Below are 21,627 nucleotides of genomic sequence, written 5' to 3'. Positions count from 1 at the left end.
AGATCATTTTGTGATCCTTGATGGGTCTCATCTTCATTGCAGCCATCTCCCATTACAACATTCAAGAACTGTGAAGTGCTCTTGAATTATCCAAATGCTGCACATGCATTTATTTACGGCATGAACATTTCGAAGCATGTGTTAGGGACCATAACAACAGGATATAATCAGTTTTCAGGCAGTTTTTTGAACCCTTGGAAATAAATCACAGTCACTAAACAATTAGTTAAAGAACAGGTGCTTGAAGCATCTAAACACTGCCTTTCACAAGCCCTTCTGCTTACGTCAGAAAGCTATGTATTTCTTGGAACATCGTCTCATCCTATCTATGGGACTAAGTCAAGTTTCAATGGGTCTGCTCTAAGCTTGACTAAGGGCACAACCCTATCAATTGCACCATCACTTCTCAAAAGCCCCTGAACTCAGAGGCTTCCAAATTTCTTATACCCTACTGGGCTGAAGCTGGCAGGGCGGGAGGGGTGGTAGAGGCGACCTTCACCTCCCTTTCCTCTAATCTTCTGTCTTCTTTGCTAGATGGCCATTTCAGGGGACTTCAGAGGGTGAGGGAAGGAGGCTAAAGGAGGCTCAGGACAACTTGTATCCTGGCCTCTCTGGTCTTCTCCCTTCCCTGCCCACCAGAACACCCACTACCCCCCTCTCTGAGGTCAAGTTTCCAACCTCGGAAAGGGAGCTGGCATGGTGTTCTTCACATTGGCTGCAAGGTGGTGTGTGTGTGTGTGTGTGTGTGTGTGTGTGTGTGTGTGTGTGTGTGTGTTGGATCTCCAACTCCCTCTTCTGAAGTTGGAGCACTGCCCCAAAGCTTGGAGGTGGGGATCTGAACTATGCTATGGTCACTGGGACACCCACCCAGGGACAATTGGATTACTCTCTTTGTCTGGATCTAACACATTGAATGCTATAAGCCAAGGGTGGGCAACTTGTGACCCTTCAGGTGTTCTTTGGCTGCAACTCCATGATTCCTCACCATTGGCCATGCTGGATAGGCATTGCAGTCCAACAACATCTGGTGGGCCACAAGTTGCCCACCCCTACTATAAGGCATCCCAGGCCAAAATGGACACAATGGGAAACCATTGCATAGCTAACCTTTCTTAAGGATGAACTGAGCGTGACAAGAGAGGTAAATAATGGGGAAGAGCATGAGATGAAATAAGTGTGCTGGAGAGTGAATATGGAGGAAATTCATATATGGCCAAGTAAATAAGCAAGACCCACATATCATATGCATAGAAATAAAATCGTCAGCTTAAATACTGTTCTAGAAATGCTACATTTAGAATGTTTCCTAAACCATTAAGTACATAACAGATGCAGGAGCCAGCATAGACCAATGTTACTTTCTGCACACCTCAGGTGATGTCATGCACTATAACTGGGAATAGCAGCCTCATTTCCCTTTGTGCTGCATCTACCTTGGCACCGGCTTACCTTGCATTAAACTGAACCATGAATTACATGGATGTATTTGCTCTGTTCTTTCTCAGATACCAGATGTTTGACCAACAGCCAATCCCCATTGTTCAAACACTGGCCTCTTAAGTAGACACACAGGTCGACATTTCCTTTGTTAGATTTTTCCATCTTGCCTTTCATGATGTCTTGGTCAGTGGAGTCTGGTGGCTCCAATGTCAGTGGGGTGGTGAATCCATTCCAGGTTTCAGTCAGAACTCTATCCAAACCCTAGGCTGAACCCTATCCCCAAAATGGATCCAGCACCTTTGATAGATCCTTTAGAGTTCAGATTGGTTCTGACTGAATCCTGAAGTGAATTCACCAACCCACTGACATCAGAGCTACCAGCATCCACTGGTCTTGGTGCCTTTTTGACTGTGGTCATTGATTTCATTCTACTTCAGCACTTAAAAACAAACAAACAAACAAACACCCTACTTCTATGGCAGGTTTATTTGTCTTATTATTTGTTTAAAACATTTCTATTTGCCTTTCCAAAAGGTTCAAGGAGGCCAATAAAGGGCGTGTGGGGGGAGAAAAATACAGTGAAGATAAAAAATACAATAAACATGCAATCGCAATACATTAAAGCACCATTACTTAAAAGAAGAAACAGAACAGCAAAATCCACAGGAGTCTCTCTTTCAAAGAGGACTGGGGGTTTGGGAGAACATGTGGAAGGTGGCCACCCTCCCCCGCAGCATCTTCCACCTGAGGTGGTTGCCTCACTCTTCCTTATGGTCGGGCCACCCTGTCAGGTTCTGTCCTGCAGCACCACCTGGTGGCTGCAGTGCACCTTGCCGGCCGCAGAGTAGTTGCAGGATCCAGGCTCATATCATCAAGCCCTCACAGGTGGGCTGATGCAGACCAGCTGGGAGCAACCAGGAAAGGGCTAGATAAGAACTGCATTTCTGCTCCGGTTTTGCCACAGTAACACGGTCTCCTGTGTCTGCTGCAGCCCATTCCTGGCTACCTGCAAGCCAAAGCCAAGCCTTGTGTTTTTCCTGACCATGTCTTTTGCCTCTGGCCCTGCCTGAACTCTGTTTGCCTCTGGACTTTGAACCTTGCTTGCCTCTGGACCTTGCCTTTTTCCTCCAGCCCTGCTTGAATGCTGTTTGTCTCTGGACTCTGGACCTTGCCTTTTGCCTCCAGCCCTGCCTGGACTCTGTTTGCCAGTTCCACCACCGTCCATCCCAGCCCTGGTGTTCCTGCGTTGAGGCCTTGCCGCCCATGCCCCAGACCCTGACACACCCCTGTGTCTAGCTCTTTAAACACTCTCTGACTTTTTTGAGTCCAATGCATGCTCAGTTGCGCCTCAGATCCCATCACCATGTGCAGCTCTGTTTTAGCCCTAAAAAAGAAGAAACCACAATGTGTCTTTGGTATAATTTAGTCCCTGACTAAATTTCTGACCGCTGCCATTTCACTGTATGTTGAACCATTGCTCTGGCACACTTCTCCATATTGATGTTATCATTGACATACATTCCATCTCAATGTCAACATTGTCATACGTTGTACTTCTCCGTGTTAATGTCAGGATTTGCTAGCTTTAAGGGTGAATTGTAAGGAATGTTTTCTTTAAGGTGGAGCTAACTCATCCACCTAATTTAAAGCTGGCAGGTGTTAACTCTGCAACAGCTTTTGGGATCTGAATACCTGCCACTGATTTTATAGCATCACGCTAACAGCACAGGGTTGAATATCCAATGGCAAAGCACCACGACTCCCCATAGCATCATCCTTAGAGATTTTGGATTATTTCAATTGCACTTGCCAAAGCTGCTCTCTTGTAGCTGAAGCGTTTGCTAGCGTAGAAAGGTCTAGCCAAAATATATTTTAAAAAGTTATTTGCACTTGATTTATGACAGGATTTTATGTGGGTTTTGTCATCTTTTGCATGCTTAGAACAACAGAAGAAAGTGGAGTGAAATTCTGGACTGCCTTCCAACTGTCCTGACTGATATAGGGCAGTGTGTATTTTCAGTGCTCTTTCTGCAGGGAAAATGGCACCAAAATTTTAAAGAAGCAACTGGGATTTTGTTTTCTTTGTTCTGCTTAGGCTCATGTTGACTAATAGTTAAGCACCACATAGCTGTTTGCAGTAGAGACGGGGATTAATTAATGTGAATTTTGAGCTTAATGTGAATTTACCTAATTATACTTTCAAACTTATACACAAACCAAAATTCAGTTACCCTCCAAACTTTGCATGTCTCCAAATTTTGCAATGAAGTTCTTAAATCAAAACATGTGTGCAAAAATGCATGCATTGGGGAATGTGTGCACAAAATGTATATATTTGAGAAAATAATTTATTTATTTATTTATTACATTTCTATACCGCCCAATAGCCGGAGCTCTCTGGGCGGTTCACAAAAATAACATTTACAAATGTAGCAAATTAGGGAAAATGCTTGCAGAGAGACCTATATTATACAGATTATGTATACATAAAAAATCTATATGTTAGGACAATATACCCATGACACATACCATTTACCGCTTTCATACCACTTTCATAGGGTTATATCCTGCTTGGTGTAGATGAACCCTTAGTTATCAATGTTGTAGAGAAATGAAATCAAAAGATGCTTCTTGAAGAGGAGACAGAATGGCCTGGTTCAGACAACACACTAAACTATGCTGCTTAACCACAAAATGGTTAAGGGATCCCCTTAACCATTTTGTGGTTAAGCTCCATGGTTTAGCGTGTTGTCTGAACCAGGTCATTGTTTGCATCTCTGAGCACAAATTTGTAATGAAACCTTGTTCTGCCCCAGCTTCCATTCTGGTGGCTTCACAGGGAAGCATAAGAAATAGTTCTCACAGGCCTGATTCTTCTTGGCCTTTGGGCTTCAACTGAACGTCATGCAAATTCCGACTTTGAACAGCATTGTACAGCCCCCGTTTTGGGTGCATATGAACCTCTCAGCCTTAAAGTGTCAACCATTCCTAGTATGAATGAACGTATTGCTCTATGTGTTAAGTATAGTTGTACCATTTACAATGACTGTGAATAAGAAAATAGTTGTACAATTCTCTCCCGCCATAGTCTATGAAGATTCATCACAACAGGCTGGATTTCAATCAGTTGTTTTGCTGTAGTTTGTAAAATAGGATAAGCTATCCTGTCATCGTTTATGATGACAGCAAGTTCCCTTGATTGAAATACAGTTTTGAAATCCAGCTCTTTCTTCCTGGCTGCATTATGATTGTGGGGTGGGGGTGGGGTGTAGATTTTAAAGACAGCTGTGTGAATTAATGAACTGATGTGAGAATCAGCTTTGGCCATGAGCCCCATTTAAAAGTCATGTCGATGACCTCATAAAAACAGCCAAAGAATGCTAGCCTACTCTCTAACTTGCTTGTAAAACAAATCTATTCCTTAATAACTCCAAATGCCCACGTAATTCTGTGCACATTTTTAACTCACAATTATGGCATCATAAGACAGGATGAAAATTTCCCATGAAAAGGACATTTAGCCAGCTCAGGCAACAATAAACTTTAATTGATATTTCACAGTATGTACAAGTTTGCTCTCTTGGGAGGGTAGAATATCCGTTTGCACCTGCACTCTAATGGCAATCTTATAAGATTTCAGCCATTAACATTTTTCATTAACACACTTCATACAGCCTTAATACAATCTGATTTTCTCAAAAGTATTCTATATTTAGGTTTCTCTTCTCACATCATATTAATGCAAAACTACTAGACCTCTCTGAAACAAAGTACAGCCATTTGCCTAAATGGCTCTGGTAGGACGTTTAGTCAGATATGTGGGTGGCCTGTGTGATGTACATCTTGAGCAGTCTTGAGCACAGATTGGATATTAAATACAATTGATATCAACTGGAATTAAGTAGCCTAACTGTGTACAGGATTTGAGCCTATGGTTGCAAAAGGTATTTACAGTCATTTTCCTTACAAATAACAATAATTGATTTTAGGTATATCTTCTCTGTATACTTAAATATACTTAACATTATGTAATTCCCATGGAACCTCTAAGTAACCTTGCATATATGTCCTGCTCCTTTGCATGTTTACTCATGGATGTTACTCATTGTGGCTGTTTGCATGACACAACAGCCCATCATGGATTATTTAACCAATGGCTGCAGTGTGTGTGTGTGAGGCTGTGTCTGGCCACCATTTTGGATATGTAACCCATGCTTAGGGATTGTTGGGTTGGGTGAATGCAGTGAGCATGGGTTATGCAAGGGTGAATCAACCCTTATATAACCTATGGTCTGTTTTAGTGGTATGCAAAGGTTGTTTCCATTGGAGAGGGACCATAGCTCAGTGAAAGAGTGTACACTTTGCATGCAGATCATTTCCAGTTTGTTTAACCCTCACATAATTGGCACTAGCCAGGTTCATACAACACAAAAAACCCTGAAAGGGGGTTGCATATGGAAACTGGCACCCACACATGCCATGGCTTATTGAGGGTTAAATAATCCATGATGAGCTGTTGCATGGTGTCCAAACTGATTTCTATTAGAGAGGGACATTTGCTCAGTGAAAGAGTGCATACTTTGCATGCAGAAGATTCCAGGTTCAATGCCTAGCTTCTCTAGTTAATAAGATCAGATTACATGTAAAAGATTCTCTGCCTGAGTCCCTGGAAAGCTGCTACAGTCACAGTAGTGAATAGGTTAGAAGGGCAAATAATCTGACAACAGCTTCCTGAGTTCCTACTAGATTTACTCTTTTTGAGAAGGGGCACAATCCCATATTTTCAAGGAAGTCCAAAACAGTCACATTGGACGTCGAAAGAGAAAACTTGTCTAAAACGAGGGAACTGGTAAAAAGGAAGCTGAAAGAGAGAGTCAATCCCTCCAAACTGCTTGGAGGTTACTCATAGATATTGAAGCTCAGCATAATAGAAGCTAAAATGTATACTACAGATTAGGAAGGTAGCACCAAATCCATGAGGCATTCCGGATTGTATGGAGAGCCTCCGCAGATACACGAGACTCTCCTCTTCAGAAAGTCACCCTCCATGGACATGTATACACTGGGCGATATCCTAGGGATTGTCCTGGGATCATCCCTGTGCATCCACATGTCACACAGGGGATCCCGGGAGCAGGCAGGGATGATCCCTCCATTTCCCCAGGATATCGACATACCCTTTCCTTTTTGGGTTTTCCAGCGGTCCTGGGACGATCCCAAGGACCGCGGGTGGTGTGGCCAGCTGTTCCAGCTTTCCCCCTCTTTCCTGTGCGTAGCGGGGGTCATCTGAGGGAAGGAGCTGAGATGGGAAGAGTCCAGAGCCATCGGGGGAGTGGGAGGAGTGGGGTGGGGAGTGGGGTGGGGGCTTTTGTTTTTTGTTTTACTTACTTTTTCTGTATTCTTAAATAAAAATGGTGGGCGCAATGTCCTCCTTCCTCCCTGGACGTAATGCGCTGCGTGTGAACGCAGGACTCCCCTGCATATCACGAGATCCTCCCCCCTCCCTCCTAGATCACTGGGAGGTGTAGACATGACCCATGAGCACAGGGCAATGAAAGTGGTGACAGTGTGGGTGGGGCTAGCATGCCCCCTCTCTGTGTGTGTTTGGTATACTCAGGTGTAAAACACCTGAATAGGGCTTAAGTCTGTGTAAGATCTAGAGATGTACAGATCAGTCATGTCAGTTTCACATATGTCCGTTTCATCCTGCTTCTACATTAATCTGTGTTTATTTCTGAGGGCAAATCTGCCCAAAATATTGTATGCATTTTAGTGTAAAATAAACACTGGTTTATGTATTGTGGTACATTTTTAAAGCCAAAACCTGTATAACAAAACTTGGAGGAGTGCAAATTAAAAGGATAAATGCATTCTGATCCACATGTTCAGGATCCACACGTTTGGCTGCAAATCAGGTAGGTATCCTTCAAAATGAGGATCCCTAGTAAGATTACAGCCCCAGAATAGGACACAAGTTACTTTTTGTTAGAGTTTCCTGAAGAAATTGGAGGAACCAGTGAAAAAATAATTTATTATCTATCGTGTTCTTTACAACTTCCATCCAGAGCAGTCATAAAAGCTAAAGAGTAAAAGAGGCATCAGGCAAAGTAGTCGACCTTTTCTTTTCTTCTTCTTTTTGGTTATTCACTAAAATTAAAGCAAACCTGCAGAAAGTCAGTGTTTGCTATGTGCTGCTGCATTTTACAGCAGTGATCTGGTTGGCAGACTAAAGAGAAACAGCTGTGAGATCATAAGACATATGTTTTTAAAATAATATACTACAGTTTAGATATGTATGGTAGTACGCATCACAAATCTTTGAACCCAAGGATGCAGATAGAAATCTTACTTAACAAGCAGAGAGGTGCTACAAAAACCACACCTTCCTATGGAATATTATTTGGCACCCTAATCTAAACAGTTTCACAGGTGTATCTGCCTTGAATGGCATTGCAGCATACCTAAACATTTATGCTTCAATGACTTCCTTTATATAGTGAGGTCCAAGCCCCAAGAGGAGATATTTATTTATTTATTGCATTTTTATACCGCCCAATAGCCGAAGCTCCCTGGGCGGTTCACAAAATACATGCTCAGTGGCACTGCAAGAATGACTGGTGAAAGCCAGCTGAATCAAGTGTATACGCATGATTTGCCCAAAATGTGTGATTATTTTTCTTCTAAAAAGGAGATCAACACACTTTTGGGGAATCCTTTTTCATAAATGTGAAGAGCACACTTCTGTTATGCATGATATATTAATTTTATGCATGTGAAAAAGCACAGCATGGTATTTTAAAAGAAATCATGTTAGATTTCACCCCACCCGGCAACTTGTTAATAAAGGATGTATCTTTTAAGGAATATTGATTGATTGATTGCATTTCTATACTGCACAATAGCCAAAGCTCTCTGGGCAGTTCACAAAAAATAGATATTTGGTTTCATCATTTATTGTCAGGGCTGAGCTGAAGGCTGCTGTTAGAGATGAGCCAAATACCAGAGACCAGCAGACAAAGTCAGAGCTGAAGGACTAAGTCAGAAATTAGAGACCAGTGATCAGGCTACTGCAACCTTCTTCTTTCTGGCCTTCCTTCTTCTCACATCAGTCCGTTGGTTCTGTCCACCACTCTGCCGCTAAGATCATCTTCTTGGCTCGCCGCTCTGACCATGTTACTCCACTTCTGAAATCTCTTCATTGGCTTCCAATTCACTTCAGAATCCAATATAAACTTCTCCTGTTGACCTTCAAAGCTTTTCACGGTCTAGCTCCTTCCTATCTCTCCTCTCTCATCTCACACTATTGCCCTGCTCGTGCTCTTCGCTCCTCTGATGCCATGCTTCTCGCCTGCCCAAGGGTCTCTACTTCCCTTGCTCGGCTTCGTCCATTTTCTTCTGCTGCCCCTTATGCCTGGAACGCTCTTCCAGAACATCTGAGATCCACAAGTTCAATTGCAGCTTTTAAAACTCAGCTAAAAACTTTTCTTTTCCCTATAGCTTTTAAATATTGAGTTTGTTCTGACTCTATACTGTTAGCTTCACCCTACCTGTTTACACTTCCCTGTGCCTGTTTGCATTCTCTTTCCCTCCTTATCGCTCTACTATGATTTTAATAGAATGTAAGCCTATGCGGCAGGGTCTTACTATTTACTGTTTTACGCTGTACAGCACCATGTACATAGATGGTGCTATATAAAATAATAATAATAATAATAATAATAATAATAATAATAATAATAATAATAATAATAATAAGTGATGGACAGGAATACAAGAACCAGATTACCATGTTGCTCAGGAAAGATCCCAGCCCCTATAGGAAGCCTTTTTATAGCACAACCTATCCAGGATGACCCAAATGTTGAGTTGGTGCCTGAGCATTCCAGTGCCTGAGGATATTTCACTGCCACGAAAATGTTCCATGCTGCAGTTCTCATACCTCACAGCAAGGGGCAGCTGCACAAAGGGGCAACTGTTCCTGCTTCTAGCCCTGGTAGCTCCTGACACTGGGCATCTTTAAAGGAGTGAACTGGCCAGTGACTGGCCACTCACGGACGTTTGCGGGTCATTTTGATGATGCCCTGAGTCTCCTACGCATCTCCCACTCCATTTCCCAGTTTTAGCATTAAAAAATAAGCTTTAGAAAACCTGACTCTTCTGAAATATGTCAGGATTTGTTGGGATTTACTGCAGTGTGCTAGCAAAGTTGTGCTATAAAATGCCCACTAGAGGGTGCTGTCCCATTGAACTGTATGGGCCATGTGGTTGCTGCTCTCTTCCCCATGTAATTTCAGCCCATTTCAAATGCGGAAGAGAAGCAGGAAGCAGAGCAATGGTAAGGAAATGTGATTTCCCCCTGTCTGAAAGTCTTCCCAGACATGTAAAGAGTCAAGTAGTCACATGAGCCTCCTTTTTGTTTAACTTTCCTCATTGGCTCCAGTCTAAAGACTGTACTCAAGGAATTCTAAGTGAACAATGTTTGTCTTACTCTTTCAGTGATGAAGGACAATCCATTTGCTCATCCGCACTACCTGCATAAGAGCATTTCCATATGTTGAAGAAAATAGGGGTGCCCTGCCTACATAGCTCTCCATTTATGTATTAAATTCCTCAGTTGTGCACAGCAGTGCTAAACTGGGTTCTCTCTCTCTCTCTCTCTCTGTGGGGGGGGGGCAACATAATTCAAATTTGTACTGTTAAAGTGAAAGTTGATACCTGATGTTCTAAGAACTCTCCTCTGAGAATGTTGACCTCAGAAATCCTCCAGATATTCTCTTAATGCTCAAATGTTTGATATCTGAATTGGAAACCCAATAATATTTGATATGAATATGTGAAATCTGACAGTTGATATGTATTTATTTATTTGTTACATTTATTTACTGCCCCATAGCCGAAGCTCTCTGGGCGGTTTACAAAAGTTAAAAACAGTAAATGTTTAAAAAGTATACAAAATTAAAAAACATAAAAAACAACAATATAAAAACAACAGTATCTATTTAAAAACAACAGTTCTGGGGTCTGTTAAAAAACAAATGTAGAGTTGTTAAATGCTGTTAAATGCCTGGGAGAAGAGAAAAGTCTTGTACCAGTGTTGGATAACTAACATGCAAAACTATTCAATATTTAACAGCACTGACAGTTGATATTCAACAGCATATCACAGTGATTTTCAAACCATGGGCAATTCATTTCGGCTCTGGAAATGTGGGTAATAATAATAATAATAATAATAATAATAATAATAATAATAATAATAATATATTTATTTATTATCCACCTCTCCATCCAGATTGAGGCAGGGAACAACATCAAATACAAAAATACTATAAAATACTTAAAACTGATTAAAAACATATAAAACTAATAATTATTAAAATAACATTATTCAAATAAACCCTCAAACATAGCTAATATATTGGAACATCAAATCGGAGTTGATCCTCTTCGACTCATTACTGAACCTGAGCCATGATTTGGAAATCCAGTGTTTCATCCTTCCCATTGAATATCTTAGGAAATCTAAACATGGCTATAGCATTTCGTTTCTTTTGGTCAGAATTGGATGATAATTGCAGACATGGTAGCCTCTTAGATGGGGATTTTGCCTGTCCGATGTAAAAAAAATAAATAGATGCTGGTCAGGTGTTTGGGTTCATCTAAAATGTCTGCACATCCCTACCACATACAGTTCATGTGGATGATGTTATACCTCACCATCTTCCTCAGTGAGCTGTGCACTAAAACACATCCAACATTGCCCTGTGACTGCAGAAGAAGAGCAGTAGCTATGGAAGAGCTGTCTTTCAGGAAACACGCTCCACAGTTACTAACATTTGATCTTGTCATTGAGGAATTTCAGATAAACTTCCAAAAAATCAAGGATTTACTAGAAGATGTTTTGAAACTCACTGAAACAGCATATTCTGTAGTATTTTAACTTTAATATTATAATATTTGACATACATTGCAAGTTGGCTTCTCTTTTTATACCCATAAGGACACTGAATCAGGTCTGTTCTCATTCCTATAATTGTAATGTTAATCTCAACCTCACCCCAGATTGTGTGTGAAATTTATTTATGTATGGAGGAATCAATCAGTTCTGTCCATCTAAGCAGTCCACATCTGTGATGGTAGCCCCTTTTTATAAGTAGGACACAGTAAATTCCATAATCCATGTGAAATAATTTTAGTCCAAATGAGTCTTTTGTATCCTTCTTTCATGGAGATTGCTCAAAACAAGGCACACATGTTTCATCAGTAACAGTACCCACGGTGAGAAAGGGAAGTCTTACATCGTGGATTGAATCAATCATTCTTGCATTTTTGAATACGGAAAGATAAAGCGGCTTGAACTTAAGCCACAACTGTTGTCTTTCTCAGGAACAGGAATGCATATCTTCCTTGTGCAATACATGGCAATATATTTTCCCCCTCCTTGCCACTACAGAAGTGTAATATTCCATGGCAAAAACTTGTTTCCGGCCTCTAATCTATTCATCTACTGCTTAAAGGAGTTCATCTTGTCATATGCTTCATAACCCTGCAAGTATTTTGAACAGAGAGGGTACCTTTCTGGCTTTATGCCAAAGGAGTTCTCTTTGCCTTTATGAAGTTTAGGTTTTGTTGAGAATGAAGGAGAAGTCAGAGGAAAGTGGAACATGGTGCATAAGCATATTTTAGAAGCAAGGCACTTTTGGTTTGGGGTAGCCAAAATACCTTGATGACTTTAAGGATAAAACTTTAAGCTGGGATAAGAAAGATCCCATCCAGTTAAAGTTAGAATAAGTACTATCCCTCACTAACGTCTATAAGCCACGGAGTTCAGACTGCTCCAGCACAGATAGATAGATAGATAGATAGAATTTGCTTCCACATGATTTCTACAAAGATGTGATGGCCAATTAGTTAGGGAATTTGGCTACATTCCTGTGCTAGTCTAAGGACAGATCCTAATATGCTGTGAGTGAGCCAATGTGGGCCAGAACACAATGTGTGTTTGGACATGGGAAACCAGGGGTTCCAATTTCTGCTTCGCCACGAAGCAAACTTGGGTGGCTTTTGGCACATCACTCAGCCTATCGTAACTCATGCTGTTGAGAAGACTGTTGAAAGCACTCCACATACAGAAACAGGAGGGAGGAGGGAGGTGGCTCACTTGGGCAAAGGCTGGGAAATGAAAGAAGGCCACATTGGGGTGGAGGGCACTGCAGAAGCAGCATTATAATGCGGACACCAAAGCAGCACATTTGTCTGTGGGGGGTGTTACTTGAGCTGTGGGCTGGCTGGGAAAAGGGGTGTCAGCCAGCTGTTGCTCTTTGGAAGTTTTTTGTGGGGAGGGGAACTTGGGGATTCATATAACACAGCCTTCCCCAATTAGATGCTCTCCAGATATTTTGAACTAGAGCTCCCATCATATGTAATGTGAAGGGATAATGGGGAATGTAGTCCAAATGATCTGGAAGTTATCAGGCTAGGGAAGGCTGATATAAAATGTAAAGCCTAACCTTAACAGCATTTCCTCTGAAGTTACCTTCACAGAGTTCAGTAGGGCTCCCTTCCTTATTACTAGTTTAAAAAAAGAAAAAAGAAAAAAGAAGAAGAAGCAACAGTAGCAAACATTGTAGGGGTTTTATTGAAATGTTGTTTGAGATTTCTCATCTTGATTTTTAATTTTGTTTGTTTGTTTTAGTACTTTGCTGGCTGTTGGTTGTTTTGATTCATTTGCTGTTAGCCACTTCAGGCAGGCTTACAAAAATGTGGGAAAAAAGAGTTTCAAACACACAAGCAAATTAATGTTTTGTTTAAAAATGAAACAAAACACATACTTTGGTATGTAAAACTCTGAGCATTGATTCCTGAACACAAGTAGGGTGTTATCATGTAAGAACATGTTTTAAAATGACACTTTGCTAATAATCATTAGGACATAAGATATATATTTTTTTAAAAATAGCCTAAAATAAAGTGATGTGAATATATTCTCATGGGTTTTTTTTTTTATGACAATTATGTGTGCACCTGCAGAAGCAGCCAGCTTACAAAACCCGCTTCCCAAGCCAATGATGTAGCTGTTCATTTTTCCTCCCTCAAAGGCGAACATCTGTCTAAGATCAGTGATGGCATCAGTGTATTACAAATCTTATTTTTCTAAGGCACAGCACTTAATTTCCCCTTGGGTAAAGAGACCCAATAATGGATGAATGAATACTGTGGGCTCACATATCATTAAACTATCAGCAAGAGTTTAAACTGCAGGCTTTAATCTACATCAGAAATGAGAGACCAGAAAGCTCAAATTATGACAGATGATTGCTAATTGTTAGTGAGTCTGAAATGATAGACTTCATTCCAAGATGGTGTTAACATCTTGGGAAAGGATTCTAGCAGTCACTTTGTAGCTGTTGAGTGTTACTTTACATTTCGAATGCTTTACACTCCAACCCTATCAGCCACTGCACTGCCAAAGTTATGTTTAGAATCCTCTGCGAAAACACAACTGGATACTTTTAGTGGCATGGGAGCATTATGAGCCAAATCACGGTGTTGTGCACCTTTGGTGCTGTGAGACTGTGGGTAAAATCCAGTGTAAATCCTACTTAGAGTAGACCCATTGAAATGAATGAGACTGAATTTAGTCATGACCAGCTTAAATTCTATACATTATAATGGGGCTACTCTAACTAGGACTAATGTTGAATTTTATCCATTGGGAGCCAAACCAAGATATTGGGTCACTGTAGCAGTGTGAGTCAGTGTGAGTCAGCAGTGTGAGTCAGGAGAGCTATAGCAACCACCACCACCAGATTTTATGAAGCCCAGATTAAGTTGACAAGTGGGGAGAACTAGGGATAATTCCATTCTTTTGTTTCCTAAAAAACCAAACAAAATAAAAAAATAACAACCCAAAACATCTCCACCACCAAGAAGCAATCTGGATGAAAACAATTCTACACATGTTCATCATAGCACAGATGTACAGTGTGGAGCATTGATCTGAGTTTGACCTCCTATGTCAACCTTCCCCAACCTGGTGCCCTCCAAATGTTTTGGTCTGCAACTCCCATCAGCCCCATCCACCATAGCCAATGGTCAGGAATGATGGTAGTTGTAATCCAAAGCATCTGGAAGGCACCTGGTTGGAGAACGTTGTCCTTTGTGTTAGCCTTTCTTCATCTGCTGTTGCTCAGAGCCTGGAACCAAGGGACAACCAACATGTCACATGACAATAGAGATGTGAAATCACCTGTCCACAAGGGTGGGAAAGTTTCCAAAGATATTAGGATCGTATCCAGATTTATGCTGAGTCAACAGCGCTGGTGGAAGTAGACTTCCTTGCCTGCTCCTTCCAATGGCAGCCCCTCCAGCCCCCTGAAAATGCTACACAAAGAGTAAGAAAAACATGCTGAATGGGGTTATCCGTAGTGTATGGGAATCCCCCCAAAATCAGGTGAAGCAATGTTCTGTGAAGGGAGCCCTTCCTCTCACGGAAAGTCCCTTCTCTTGAAGAAGGCAGATCCTGGATCCAAGCCCCTAGGTAAAACTTGTGGATTAAACCAAGATTGGCAATGCACCAAACAATGTTTGCTCCATCAATTAATACTAACTTACATTAATACTATATTAATTCTTAGACTAAGGGCTTAGCTAGATGGGGCTTTATCCCGGGGCGAACCCTGGGATCTTCCCTGTGCATCCACATGATGCACAGGGGATCCTGGGATCAGGAAGGGATCATCCCTCCCTTGCCCTGGGATAGAGCCCTACACTTTGGGCCCGGTTTTTCAGTTCTTTTCTTTCTTTCTTTCAGCTGTAAATGTAAAGGATCGCATTTACAGCTAAATGGGGGGAACAAGGGGGAGGAACGGGGTGCTTCCTCCCTCATAGAATATCCAGCCCCTTCTTTAATGTTGTTTAGTGTGGAGCCTCACTCCAAGGTAAAAAAAAAAAAAAGTCAGGGCAAGTGCCCAACTTTTTTAGAGCGGAGCTTTGGTACTTTGTCCCTGGACCGCTTTGGAGTGGCGGCTGCATCATGTAGATCACCTGCCGCCACTCCAAAGCTACCGCGGGGAAAAGCGCCCATCTAGACAAGCCCTAAGGCACTCTTGAAACACAATAGTAAATCCAAATTAGGTCCATATTTATTTATTTATTTATTTATTTATTTATTTATTACATTTCTGTACTGCCCAATAGCCGAAGCTCTCTGGGCGGTTCACAAAAATTAAAACCACAATAAAACAACCAACAGGTTAAAAGCATAATTACAAAATACAGTATAAAAAGCGCAACCAGGATAAAACCACGCAGCAAAATTGATATAAGATTAAAATACAGAGTTAAAACAGTAAAATTTAAATTTAAGTTAAAATTAAGTGTTAAAATGATGAGTGAATAAAAAGGTTTTCAGCTGGCGATGAAAGCAGTACAGTGTAGGCGCCAGGCCAGTGATTACAATATTTGTACATTCAGGTCACGATCCTATGAATATTTAGATAGAAAAGGGTTCTACAACTTATTATGGATACCTGTTTAAAAAACAAAAAGAAGACTAAATTGTTTATTATCACAATGGAGGGAAGAAAAAAAAGTCCTTTTTGTACAAAAGTACAGAAAAGTACAATCTGTTCTGGGAACAATGACATCGTTCATGAATTATCTAGAGACAGGAGTGAGAAACAAGATGGCCAAGTTTGTGGATGGCACCAAATCGTTTAGTCTGGTGAACCAACATTATTTGAATGAACTACCACAATAAGTAGAAGAAAATTCATTGGCCACTAAAGAAGGAAAAAGACCTTCTGCAGACTATTGTTTCCCAATACATTTCTCCATTTTGTCCATCATTATGAGGCAGGAGTTGCCTTCTTTTGTTGGCTTCTCTGGTTAAATATGCATCTTTTAATGCAAATACACCCTAAGAGTGGATTTCAACCTACTTATTATTTCTGGTGATTTCCTGTAATACAGATCAGGATACCGCATCACCACTAAAATGGTGATCGCTGGCATGCCTGTTACTGCAATGACACTTCTACATGCATATGGATTGAAAACCATCATATTTGGAATGTTACAAATACATAGGAGTCACTCTCCCCACTAAGTCCCTTAGGGTGCAATCCTATGCAGGTTTAAACAGAAAAAAGTCCTTCAATTCCCAGCATTCCCAGCTGGTGAATGAAGGGAGTCGTAAGACTTTTCTTTCTGTCTAAATGTGCATAGGATTGCACCCTTATGCATTTATAAATATCTAATATCATGTTAGAAAAGTTATTGTACTACTCTATTTTTACCCTTTCTAAAATAGATAGTGGCATAATTCGACTAGCTTTTAGCACTAGATTTCATTTCTGCTTGGGCAGATTTTTGAATCACACAGTTCAGAAACATTATAAGCATATAGTGAAGGAGGAAGAACAGTTGGGGGTCATATTTTCAAGGAAACTGCCAGACGACAATTAGAGAAATAACGTAACCTTCATAAAAATTCTTGCATTGTAACCCTTCCTGGCCTTCAGCTGTATGCCAAAAAAGCTAGAGGTAATTAACAGAAACCACAGCTTGTCCTGCCTTTCGAATGCTTAGGAGATTGAGCAACTGCTATGCAATTTAACAATTCTCCTACTGATATCAGTTCAGGATTAAATGCTTCTTCTATTTTAAAGACTAGAATGTTGCATACATTCAGCTGTACCTTGGAGGCACTGAAGAATTACAGTTATAATATTATTGTTTGCTTTAGTGAAGTTGTGTGGATTTGTTTTAAGTCAACTGTCGGAGCTAAAATTTGCCCCTTTGGGTCTGTGGCCCAATGCTTTAATTTTTCTAAAGTCTGGCGAGGCAGTCCTATGGTCCTTGGCACAGCATCCCATGGGTCACAGGATACACGTCAAAGGCAGTGCTCTGATTCTGCAGGAGGAGATCCAATCTCAGATCTCACCTTCCTGCCCCCATGCAAAGATCAGTGCCTTTCACCTCTCCAATGTCAAGAGTCCAGATGTGGGAAAGGGGCAAAAGTAGGAGGATCACAAGCATGGTGTGGATGGAGCCCTAAATCATGTACCAACACAGGAAACATTTAGACCAGTCCTGGAACTGGGCCAGACCTCATGTCATATGGGTACAGTTCCATTATAGAAACACTACATCCCTCTGGCGCATTTATACCTTGTAGCGCACACAATGACATCTCTTGCAGTATTTTGGATAATACAGAAAGAAAAGTAGGAAATAACTCTAGAAAAGCGCGATGTGCAATGTGCCCCAAGAGTTATCAGTGCACTTCAATATTGATAAAAAAGCATTGTGTAGATTTAGCCCCAGTGGTCTAAATTCTTCTTCCCCATTGCTTGTTCCCCCATTGTTCGCTATAGGAGGGAAATGGTTAAAAAAAACCCACAACAAAACCAATGGAGGAAAAGCATCAGTGCTGCTCCTCCCCCACTTCTGCCCTGCCAGCAGGAGCCCATGGAAGTACTATACAAATGTTAAGTAAAAATATGTTTGAGGTTGTTTTAACCATGTTTTGTAAGCTGCCTTGGGAGAGCTTTGTCCTGAAAAGTGGCATATATATGAAAGATAAAAAGACTAACAAGAGAACGTTACAAAAATATTTTAAGCTAAACTTTTTGGCTTCTGCCCTCATCACTAGGTAGATTCAATCATCAAAAAATCTACTGGTTTAAAAGACCAGAAGATAAGGCCTTCTCATCTTGGTCCAAACTTCACAAAGCCAGGAAATTGGAAGCTAAGGCTGATGCCTTATCTGACGTGCCCCGTGATCAGGCATAATGTGATGCAATGTCACAAATTGTGCTTGCTAACAACTTATCCTCCACACAGCCACACTTTTCCCAAATCCAGATTGGGAGGATGGAGTGTCTGGGACCAGCAAAGATGCTTTGCGTTGGCCTGGTCCTGTATTGCCTTATGACAGACAATATTATATTCTTCCCAAACTATATTTTAAAGTGCCTGGAGATGAACATTCGTTAGGAGGAAAAAAACAGAGGAATGACTGGTGTAATTCTTACAAATTGTCCTCCAGATTAAGGCCATTTGGACTAAGAGTTCTAAGGCCTCATCTATACTTCAGAGGCCTTCCAGGATAAGGGGGAGGATCCCAGACGTATCTGCTTCCAGGATCATCCCCCTGCATCTAAACGCCAGCGTGTCATCCCAGAACTGAAGAGGGATGTTCCTGGTGTGGTGGGGTTCTTTTCCAGGAGACATTTGCACAATTGCATAATTGCGGGGGCCGGGTCCAGTGCCTGGGTAATATATATATATATATATATATATATATATATATATATATCCCGGGGATGGCAAAAATGCTGCCCCCCACCCCTGATGGGCATAAAGCCCCCCCCCCCACAGCTCCATGCCTTGCGGGGAGGAGGGAGGGCCCAGGACCCTGTGCCACATTGCCCGCAGTCCTCGGGGTTGTCCCGGGACCACGGGAAAAATTGGGATAACCGCAGTCCCAGTTACCCCGGGATTACTGAGATGTCATCTCCGGTTGACCCCAGGATCCCCTGTTTAGATTAGGCCTAAGTCTGTAGATAAAGCAAGTCAGTGCTTTTTGTTTGTTCTATTGGGAGCAATTGTAAGTCTGTCAGACTATGTGCAGGTGAGTTAAAATGTCTTGCAACAGCCTGCTCCAGTTTGTTGGTCCTCCCCACTTACATTCAATTAAATAAACCACATTAGTAGAAATGCATGTTAGTGCTTGTCTAATACAATAGGTTTGTTAGTAAGTGTGCTCCTGAAAGAAGTGGTTCCTGGGAGGTAACTTTGGCCTTAGTTAGACCTAAGGTTTATGCTGGGATCATCCCGGGGTCATCCTCGTTCATGTAAATGACACACAGGGGATCCTGGGAGCAGGCAGGGACGATCCCAGGATAAACCTTACGTCTAGCTAAGGTCTTTGATTCATTTCAGAGTTGCTGAAGAAGGTGGAAGTCAAACCCCACAGCTTCTCTCTGTCCTATGAGTTTGATCCTGTTTACTGACTGTGAGCAACAGTCATTCATTTGGATTCACAAGTAGCTAAAGTTAAGAACAGAGTAGTACTTTTCCTGGGAAGGCAAGGCAGATTTGAGCCTCCTCAACATCTTGACATGGTTTTAGTATGATGCAGGGGGGATCTACAAGTTGGCGCGAAGGCGCTTCATTTAGGTACGTCTTTTAAAAAGGCGCACGGAAGTGCCTCTTTCTTCACTGTGTGTACTGGAAAACGAGCGTTGGAGCCGTTGGTGGGGGCTGTTCCTCACCCCACCCCACCCCGTCCCCTCCAACACGCTCCGTCGCCAAAATCTGATTCTCCCTCCACCCACCCCGCACTCATCTCTCCACCTAAAAAGTGGAGCTGGGGGTGTCTGTTCCCCACCCCACCCCCGTCCCCTCCAACACGCTCCGTTGCCAAAATCGGATTCTCCCTCCACCCACCCCGCACTCATCTCTCTCCACCTAAAAAGTGGAGCTGGGGGTGGCGGTGTGTGTGTGCTTAGCATGGCATTTGTTTAAGTTACTCTGACACAGGAAGGAATAGATGTGGGCAGGGAGATGTGTTTACTCAGAAGTAAGTTCCCCCTGCGCACGGAGGGTACATCTCCACTCACTCCCACCCCCACTTCTACAAGGCAGACGCTTTTTGTTCTGCAAAGATACATTACCGTGCTCCTTAAGAGCCGAGCGGCGGCTCCTTCACAAACTACGACGAGCATTGGAGCCGTTGGTAGGGGATGGGGAGTTGAGGTGGAGCGTTTTCTAGTACACACAGTGAAGAAAGAGGCGCTTCCGTACGCCTTTTTAAAAGACGTACCTAAATGAAGCGCCTTCGCGCCAATGTGTAGATCCCCTCGCAGTTACCCTCAGCTTAGACTCTCTATTAGACTGGTGTTACCAAGGACAACTGTTCATAGCACATTTCTCATGTAGGTTAATGCCCCATCAGAGAGAAAAGGAAACCATTATTCACTTTTTAAACATTCCCTTTAGAAGCACTTAAAACATAAAAATGGCCGATTCCCACGAAGGAGGACAAGCTGCCTCAAAGAGAGCATGGGTGTGTTGCCGTCTCTGATGCTTCATTTATGCTTCCATTTGCCAATATGGAATTTCAGGGTGCACTAATTAAATGGGAGTGAGTGCAAAGGTGACATGAGTGTGGTGTGGCTGGAGATGGAGTTCTCAGATAGAGTTGCTGGGTGGAGGCGGCCCTGAAAGAAACACCTGGCTTGGACTCTCAGCAGTGCATTAGTTAGAAACAGGAGAGAGAAACAATCCCGCCACTAATGAGCCCCAGGTGAAAAGACTATTTAACTAGATGGGGCCTTTCTTTATTTTTATTTTTTTTAAAAAAAATCTGAATATTTTGATTGATGAGAAAATTCTTTGGCATCCCTAATTGTTCCTTACATTAAAACACAGTCTTTGTTTTATTTTCCCCAGTTAAAGCATTTGAACTGCCAACTGCTTAAAAAACACACATAATGAGTTATGAGAGAAAGGAAGGAGAAGAAATTCCAAACATGTAAGTCAGGGAGATAAAACTGTGCATCACATTTTGTGTTGGCAGAGTGTTTATGAGTTACAACAGTGTAATGGGATCACTTTTAGCTTGAAGGGGCTTATTAATTTAAGTATGGACGGAGTGGGCTTTCACAGCATTACCTTTTGAGGGAAGGAAGTTGAACTTAGTTTATTCCTTTTGGCCAAATTGTTTTTATTTGTTATTAATATGTATACATGCGCACGCACGCACGCACGTTTCATGTTGGCAACGTTTCATGTTGGCAAGATATTCTTCATTCTGCACAATGAAGAATTCTGCAGAATGATAATTCTGCAGAATGATAATTATAGCAAGAATATCTTCATTCTGCCAGGACCAGGCCAGGTCGTAGGCTGTGTACCCAAATCTAGACTTGGAGGGGTGTGTATTCTAGCTTATGTGTCCTGAGGTCAAAGGCTGGTGGATGATGCTAGAAACTACTGATGTACAATAGGTAGAACAGTCTTGCTCCATTGATCAGATAAGGTTAGATAAGGTTATTTATCCCTAGAGCCACATATCCTCATGGGTAATCTGCTGGGGTCAGTAGAAGGCAGGGCTGAAGCCAGCAGTGGGAAGGGCTACAAGTCAAAGTGGGAGCATCAGCCCTTTTCTCTTTCTGT

The sequence above is a fragment of the Elgaria multicarinata genome, chromosome 7 (genome assembly GCF_023053635.1).
Source record: "Elgaria multicarinata webbii isolate HBS135686 ecotype San Diego chromosome 7, rElgMul1.1.pri, whole genome shotgun sequence".
Lineage (NCBI taxonomy): Eukaryota > Metazoa > Chordata > Lepidosauria > Squamata > Anguidae > Elgaria > Elgaria multicarinata.
The sequence above is the reverse complement of the archived record's forward strand: the minus strand, read 5'-3'. Positions refer to the sequence as shown.